The sequence below is a fragment of the Homalodisca vitripennis genome, chromosome 6 (genome assembly GCF_021130785.1).
Source record: "Homalodisca vitripennis isolate AUS2020 chromosome 6, UT_GWSS_2.1, whole genome shotgun sequence".
Taxonomy (NCBI): domain Eukaryota; kingdom Metazoa; phylum Arthropoda; class Insecta; order Hemiptera; family Cicadellidae; genus Homalodisca; species Homalodisca vitripennis.
In genome coordinates, this window is record NC_060212.1 from 132373923 (window position 1) to 132382080 (window position 8158).

The following is an 8158-nucleotide window of genomic DNA, read 5'->3' on the forward strand; positions in this document are numbered from 1 at the left end:
AAATCAACTCAACGATGTTTTAACATATATCATGTGTTTATAATGTACAGTTTTCAATACGTTGTTGAAACATTCTTTAAATGTGTTGTGAATAAAACTGTGAGAATTTCTCATATAGTAAATATAACACTCGGTAGTCATTCCTAAAAGTCATTAAATTATTAGGAGTCAAGGGGGAGAATAACTGCTTGATTGCAGTTTTATGAGTTATGAAAGAGGGTTAAAAAATGAAGAATATATAACTAATTACATTAATCACCTATTTTCTAAAGCTTACTAAATGATCAAGCCTAATGAAGCGAAACCGGTTTCGAGAATGGAGGTGTGATTTTAACACAGTTAAAGACTAGCCTCTCCTTAAGAAATACAGTTGAGACCAACCAATCACTGACAGAACTGTTTCACCTTCATCCTCGGTGCTCAAAATTAAACCGTTATATATTTATTTTGTACAAAATTTCAAAGCTCTCGTGAATTAATCTAATACACATATATATTACAGCTGACAGTATGTTAATCTCTATAACAACAGCGGCCGCTTGGTCTAGGGGTATGATTCCTGCTTCGGGTGCAGGAGGTCCCGGGTTCAAATCCCGGAGCGGCCCATTGTTGTTTTTATTTGAAAGAGAAGTTACTGATTAAATAGACTGAAATTCGACAATAAGTGGATATTATAGTTATGTAAGAAACGTTATTTTACTTTTGTTGTTAAACGATCAAACATTTGAACTTTTTGAGGCTTATACTACCCGATATAATGTATAATCTATCTTCAAAGTTTTTCAATTTATACTGAGTATAAGAAATATTGATAGCACAATTGCAACTGAATTTAGTTTCACGAAGAGTCCGATCTACCTCAAGAATGATTGAGCAATTAGCAATGTTTTGGTGTGGTGTAAAAGAAGAAACTTGAAATGCGATCAATAATTTTGATGGTTTCATCAATTTCCAAGTTGTATAAAGTTTAGGAAGGCCATTAAAAATATGTATGAATGATACCTAATACTTTATGTCTTATTTCTTTTCCTTATTACGTTATTATTTTATTAGTAGTTAGGGTTTTAAGAAATTTCCTAAATGCAAACTCTTACCAAAGAACATGAGTGAAATAAAAATTTAATAGAATTACTAAATGTTAACTATTAAATTAACTGCTTTATTACTAAACCAAGGACTTTAAGGTGGTTCAATAGATTTTGGCTTGAGAAATCAGTTATTTAATTAAATTCATAGCTCCTTAAGGCAACTTTCCTGAATACAGAAAAAGTAGACAATTTCTAAGAAGAGTGTACCCTGACGCTTGCAATGATATTGATTTAATGTTAGTTGTTGAGTATTTTCTGTTTTTAGTTCTTTTTATGTCACCGTTTATAATATTTATTGCTATTGATTAAGTATCTATTTATTTTTGTTAACTATTGATTATACATAATTATATTATATATAAAATTTTGCATCCCAGCGATGTTTTGGATAATCTTGAAAGACCCTATGCGGGAGATAACATAAGAGTCAAGAAACAGAAAACCAATACAGCTCCAATCAATTAGGGATTCAAAGCATTCTCAAAATTTGACCTCCAGTTAGTAAGCTTACATAACCATGCCAAGAGATCCTGTATAATACTGTTGCCACTTTTACCCGTACTAAATAAATAAATTATGTATGTGAGAAAATTTCTAGAAATAAGCCACTACACGTTTTTATTATTAATAAGTATAGTTTTATTATTATTCACAAATATAAATTTTATTTTGATATGAGCAAACCTTCTAACTAGTATACTTCAATTGTATAAGAAATATTGAGTACACCTTACCGTATAGGAGTTTTTGTACTGAGAACATTTCACAATTTCAAACGGTTGATGAAGATAGTTCCAATATCTACAACCATATCTTTTCAAACGTAATTGGTTCTTAGATTACATATCAGCCATTACCTGTGCGTGAGCTGAATCAGTCCTAAGTGGAACCAATCAGAACAAACAATGCAGTTGATGCAATGGCGCCAGCTGTATCAGAGCTACTGTAACAAGGTACACTAACAATGAACTGGTTTATTGCAGCTACTAGAAGGGCTGATCCGGTCGCAGACCAGAATGTAGCTGTTATTCCCATGCTGCACCGGTAGCTTGTGTATAGTCTACCGCCGACTTTCACTCATTATGGAGGTCAGTGTTGGAAGTGAACGTATCTTCTAAGTGGCCGCTTGGTCTAGGGGTATGATTCCTGCTTTGGGTGCAGGAGGTCCCGGGTTCAAATCCCGGAGCGGCCCGTTACTTTTTTTCAACATTTATAAGCGATAAAAAATTTAACATCATAACTTTTTAAAATGTATGGTTTTTATTATTTTAGTTCATTAGTCACTATTTTTCTTTTCATAGATTGCCGAATAAATTTTTTCAGGTATTTTGGAAGTAAATAATTAATGTTCATCTCTCATGTTGAAATATCAAATTAAAGTTTCACTATTTTACTCATAATATATTGCCAAATAAAAGATCATTCACGTTCATCATGTTAAAATATTAAATTAAAGTTATTTGTTGTTAACGTTATTTTCTAGAACGCGGATAGTTAGACGACACATAAGTTAGCGTATATTCCAAAATATTTTGGAAGTCCGCCACCTTAAAACCTCAAGATAACATTTTAACTAGTTATAGCAATCGTATCAAAAAAGATAGAAATTTAAAAAAATTATTTATGCTCTATGCCATCATAACGTAAATAAAGATATGTTATAAATGGAAATCCATTTTAAATTATTTAAATTAATGGTCTAAAATGTGAAGCAATCAGGAAAAGAAGTTCACAAATTAGTATATATGGCCCATATACTGACACTTTAAATAATAGCCTTTCAAGCTGACAGAGCAAATTATATTCAGGGAGTTGGAAAGTACGGAATAATCTTTATTTCATACAGATACAGATAAAGAAGTTAAGATGTAAAATACGGTTATTGCAGCATCTAAAAATGTAGCTCTTAACGTATCACTTTTATATTAATAATACCAACATTTTAGATTTTAGAAACCTAACATTGATACGAAAAGATTGAAACTTTGTTGAATCTGGTGCAGTTCAACAATATTCTGACACCTATATCATATATTACTATTTAACACAATAAAACAAATTCTATAAACAAAAATGCAAAATTCTGTATGATCCTGATTAAAAGTGTATAGCATCATCAAGACGAAAAACTATTTCCATGCTCTGCAAATACAAATATTGGCTTCCTAGCATGAATCACCTATTGTTCTTTTATATAACAGCCTGATACACCATAGTGTTTAATTGAACACTTCCATATCATCGCTGCCGAGGTTCATTGACATCATGTAGTAGTTCAAGGTAGAAATACTAGCATTGGCTTTAAAGCCAATTTGGTTACAAGAATAAAACAAAACATTCTTTATTACCTGCAATACGTCATGGTCGTTTTTCTTTTTGAAATGAATATTATTAAATGAGGCAATGTTCTTTTTTCCTGTCCAAAAATTGCATTGGAGTTTGTGTGTTTAGGACGCGTGTGTTCTTTAGACATATAAGAGTAAACCTTTGGCCATAATTCGGCATAAAACTATAACATATTTTTCAGGGTTTTTTTCTTAATGTATTATCTTACTTTCTGATATAACACCATTTTACAAAGATACAAACAAACTCTCCCGTTTTTGAGTTATTACATTTGAAACTTTTGGACGGCTGCCATTTTGATATGATATTGTATTGAAACACATTTTTTTCAAAACAAATCTTAATTAGATTAAACATTTTGGCAAGTTTGAACTTTATACCTGTACTCAATTTAAATATATATTATTCCTCCTTAAAACACAAACATAGATAGAGACGGTGTACTAAGTAAGGTAGAACACAACTCTATTCGACATTTCTTAGATATTTTGAAAAGTGGAACAATAAAGTTTGCTAAATTAATATATAGACATCGTGTTTACCGAATGGTTGAAATAATAGTTAAACTTCCCGGCCAGCCAACATCTTAAATATCCATTAACAATATTTTATCAATTTTAGATATTGGAATCCATACATAAGATTGCTCCATCATATACAAAATGTTTGTTATTTTTTTACTTACTTTCCCCTTAAATTAGTTTTAAATGCGCAATGTTTGTTATATACACAATGTACGTCGTTATAAAATATACGCTACAATCTAAAATCTTCTAGAGGTCCGATAGCGGCAATCTACAATTGCAGTTATGCGACTACGGAACACAAACGAGCACCGCGTGAAACGAGGCTCGCTTAAGGTCTCCAAAGTTGAATTAACCTAACAAACTGCGGTTAAGTTATAATTGGATTCAGGAGGGAGCAAGTGGCGGCTGCTGCAAAATCAGTGTTTCCTCGAAGTAACAAATAGTTTTCCTAATTGAGGTTGACCGTTCCCAGAAGGCGGTGAGCTTGTCAGTGTGACAAAAAGGTGTCAAGATCCATTATTTATGACACTGATGATGACGGATGTGTTCAGAATCGTTTAGTACAGTCGCCGTATCTGTAAACTGTGCCGTCACATTCCGCTAAGCAATTCAGTTCAAATATTTTCTTTCAAAGGGTCTGTTCAACAAACCAAACTATCAATAACAATAGACGGGACTACTTCAGAAGTTTAAAATAGCGCTTGATTTAGTTACTAAATTAGTGTATAAAATGGTAACAAACTATACTACTCTTACTATTCTACATTTGTGAATAACATTAAAAAGAACTTTGTATAACAACATGCTGAATTTAAGGACCCAAACTTCAAGCTCCGTAAGTACATTTTATTAATCATGATACCTATCCTAGTGCAAGGCAAAGAAAACGCCTTAATATTTTACCATATACAGGAAAGCATATAGAGAAACATACCGGAAATATAAAACCTTGTGTAAAAACTTGTGTTACAAATACAAGGTAGTAGTACACCACTACACCACGTGTTACGTAAGAGGCTTCATTGAAGTCGCATGCAAGATTAACAGGTTATTTCATTCTCGATATGTCCAGACAGACAGACAATCATTACAAAAATAGATTGGTTTTTACAGCCCCCCAGGGATACAGAAGAGAAAAACTGCTAGCCTAATGAATTATACATTTCAATTACACACAGCTAAGCCCAATGAATAGACATGTGCACCTACATCAAAAGCATTCTTGTGTATGTAGAACTGACATTTCATGCAAGCCCATAGATGAAATCGTTTTTGATATCCAACGGAAAACTGACACACAAGCAGCAGATAAATTGGTACACAAACCGATGGAGATTTTTTCCAAAACGAAACAAAATACTCGTTAAAGAGATAAAGTTTATAGCTTAATTCTTTCTCAGGATATCACCCTGAGTTATAGATTTTGCTAAAGCTTAGCTAAATCCCATGGAGCGTCACGTACAATCATTGTACTCAATTTTCCTCTTTTAGGAATAAAGTTGCATGTAACATTTAAAGTCTATTAGGCCTGTTCCTTCACGAGATATCGTGCGGACAGACAGACAGACAGACAGACATTAAATTTTTCCAGCTCCACAACTGGGCTTCGCTGACATTTAGCCAAATATAAAAAAGGAACCATCCTATAACGTTAATCACCTATAACGCATTTTCAAAAATACATATGTACATATACATCAAGAACGTATAAATTGTCTCCTAAACTAGGGTGTGTGGCGCTCTGCGTTTCGCAACACCAGGATGACGGATGTGAAAGTAGACTAAACTGTCCGTCGACGTCTAGTGAATGAAGATCGGGTGAATAACTTGCACGCAATTTTGCAAATCATACGATCCTTCTAATATAGGATTTCCTGCAATTCACAAGACACGCTTCCCGGGGCCATGCGACGCCTGTGTTCACAACTGTTTCATTAAAAAGTCGCGTCCTCTTCAACGTAACGGTGAGTGATTTCCGTTACAAAAAATCCAATTCGTGTTTAATGTGAAAGTTAATTAAGTCAAAATCAGGGGAATTATAAATAATTATCTGTTATTCATGTTATGATTACTTCGTTAAAACAAATCAGATACATGTTTTTAAACGCCGGATATAACACAAGATATTTATCATTCTGGTTATGATTGTAAACTTTCATCAGTATCAGCAGACCAAAGGTATCGATACCAAATGTGCGAAATCCACAAATTATTCTTAAATATAGTTATATAAGATGGCTGAACAAAAAAATTACATATGGTTAACATGAATGTGACAAAATTATTTTAGGTGTTGAGTTAGACCATGGTTTGCACTTAATATAAATCAAGTAAGAGGATGCATAGGTACAGTTTCCAGGGCCGGATCTATCATTTCTTCTAGGGGGGGCAAGCTTGACTTTTGGCGCCCCCCCCCCGATACCAAACTATTTACCATAAGTTTTACTACTATATGCTTTGTATATGGGGTTGAAATAAAATAAAACTTAGGTTTGAATAAGAAAGTGTTATTTTAATGAAATAGAAATTGTCTATTTTACAATTTTACATGAATCCAAAACAATACAATTGTTTTAGAAAAAAACAATACTAACAATTATAGAATCTTTATCTTCCGAGCCTTCTTTGCTGCAAATGTGTTAAATATCTGATCAAAATAAATCAAAGAAGCCCTTTCATGTTCAATTGATACAATGCTTAAATTAGTTAGTCTTTGCTGTTTCATAGAATTTCTTAAATAGGTTTTTTTATAAGCTTCAATTTGCTGAAACTTCTCTCTCCAGATGCTACAGAGACTGGAAGCGTTAGAAAGATTTTAAGAGCTACATATATGTTTGGATAACCCTTTTCAACTTGCTCTTTGCAATATTTTGAGCAAAGATGCTGCTGTTGCGTCTTCCAATCCATCTTCCATATTTAAGGCATGAAATTTAAAACTCTCTATTTCATTCACAAGCTCTTCTTCATTTAAGTCACTGGCATATGTTATAGCTAATTCTTTTTGCTTTACTTTTCAAAGTTTTTAACATCCATTTTTTTTATTTGATCCCCACACAAAAAATTAAACTTATCAGCAACGATTTTTAACGCATCATATCTGTTAGTTAGCTCACTAAATAATTCTATCACATATTTGAAAAAGTGATCTTTTGAAAAGCTCTTCTTCTTCTTCAGTAAAATTTGGCCCATCATCTTCATTTGTGTCTCCTGTCATTTTCTTTTTTCTTTCTCTTTCTTGTTTCCTTGTACTCTGCTGTTATGCCCATATTTATTAGCTAAAAATGTTGCCTCATCAATTGCCTCTGAAACAGTTAAATCCCTAGTTGAAGATAATACATTTAGAAGACCTTGTATGTTTCTAGCAGCATTGTCTACTGTTGTGTTCCTCTCTTTGTAGAAACTTGCTAACTCTATCAATTTTCTTGAGGACTGAATACCAAAAAAGCATGTCATAATAACATATTCAAAACCTTTTCACGTTTTTAAGTAGCGATTTAGCTTCAGCTCTTGTTTCAGGAGATGAGAACTCATGGGTAGTTAAGTCTTCAAGAGAAGAGAGCACTTTGTCCATATGTTTATAAATAACCTCCACCAGAATCAATCCTTGCTGACCATCTTGTTTTACTTTCTGATTTTAACGAAAGGGGAACATGTTGTTTTAAAACTTCCCACCTTGATGTAGAGCCATGAAAGAAGTTGTAGAGGCTGTTTATAATACCAAAATACGATTGTGCTTCAACACAGGCCTCTGCTGAATGAACCCCAACTAAATTTAAGGAATGGGCTGAGCATGGGACAAAGTAGGCCAGTTTGTTCTCTTGCACAATCCTTGACTGGACACCCTTGTATTTCCCAGCCATGTTTGCTCCGTTGTCATACGACTGGCCCCTGAAAAACATCAAGTCTAGACCATCTTCTTTGAGCTTTTTAGCAATGCTTTCAAAAAGCCCCTCGCCTGTTTTTTCACTCACAGTAAAAAAATCTAAAAAGCTTTCACATACCTCTGGCCCTTCGTCAGTATATTTAATGTAACGAATGACTTCAGTCATTTGTTCATTTTTACTTTACATCAGGGGTACAGTCGAAAATCAATGAAAAATATTTAGCTTTTTTTATGTCCTGAATTATGTCTTCTCTAATTGCATTTGCAATGAGATCAAGAAACTCATCTTGTACTGTGTGAGAAAAATAGCTGAA

General features: G+C 33.2%; 2 non-coding genes across 2 annotated transcripts; both read left to right on the forward strand.

Annotated features, from left to right (window-relative positions):
* Positions 1-533: 533 nt before the first annotated feature.
* On the forward strand, positions 534-605 carry Trnap-cgg. Its single transcript has one exon. It is a non-coding gene; the product is annotated as a tRNA-Pro (tRNA).
* A 1603-nt stretch (positions 606-2208) lies between these two features.
* On the forward strand, positions 2209-2280 carry Trnap-ugg. The gene has a single exon. It is a non-coding gene; the product is annotated as a tRNA-Pro (tRNA).
* The last annotated feature ends 5878 nt before the right edge of the window (positions 2281-8158 follow it).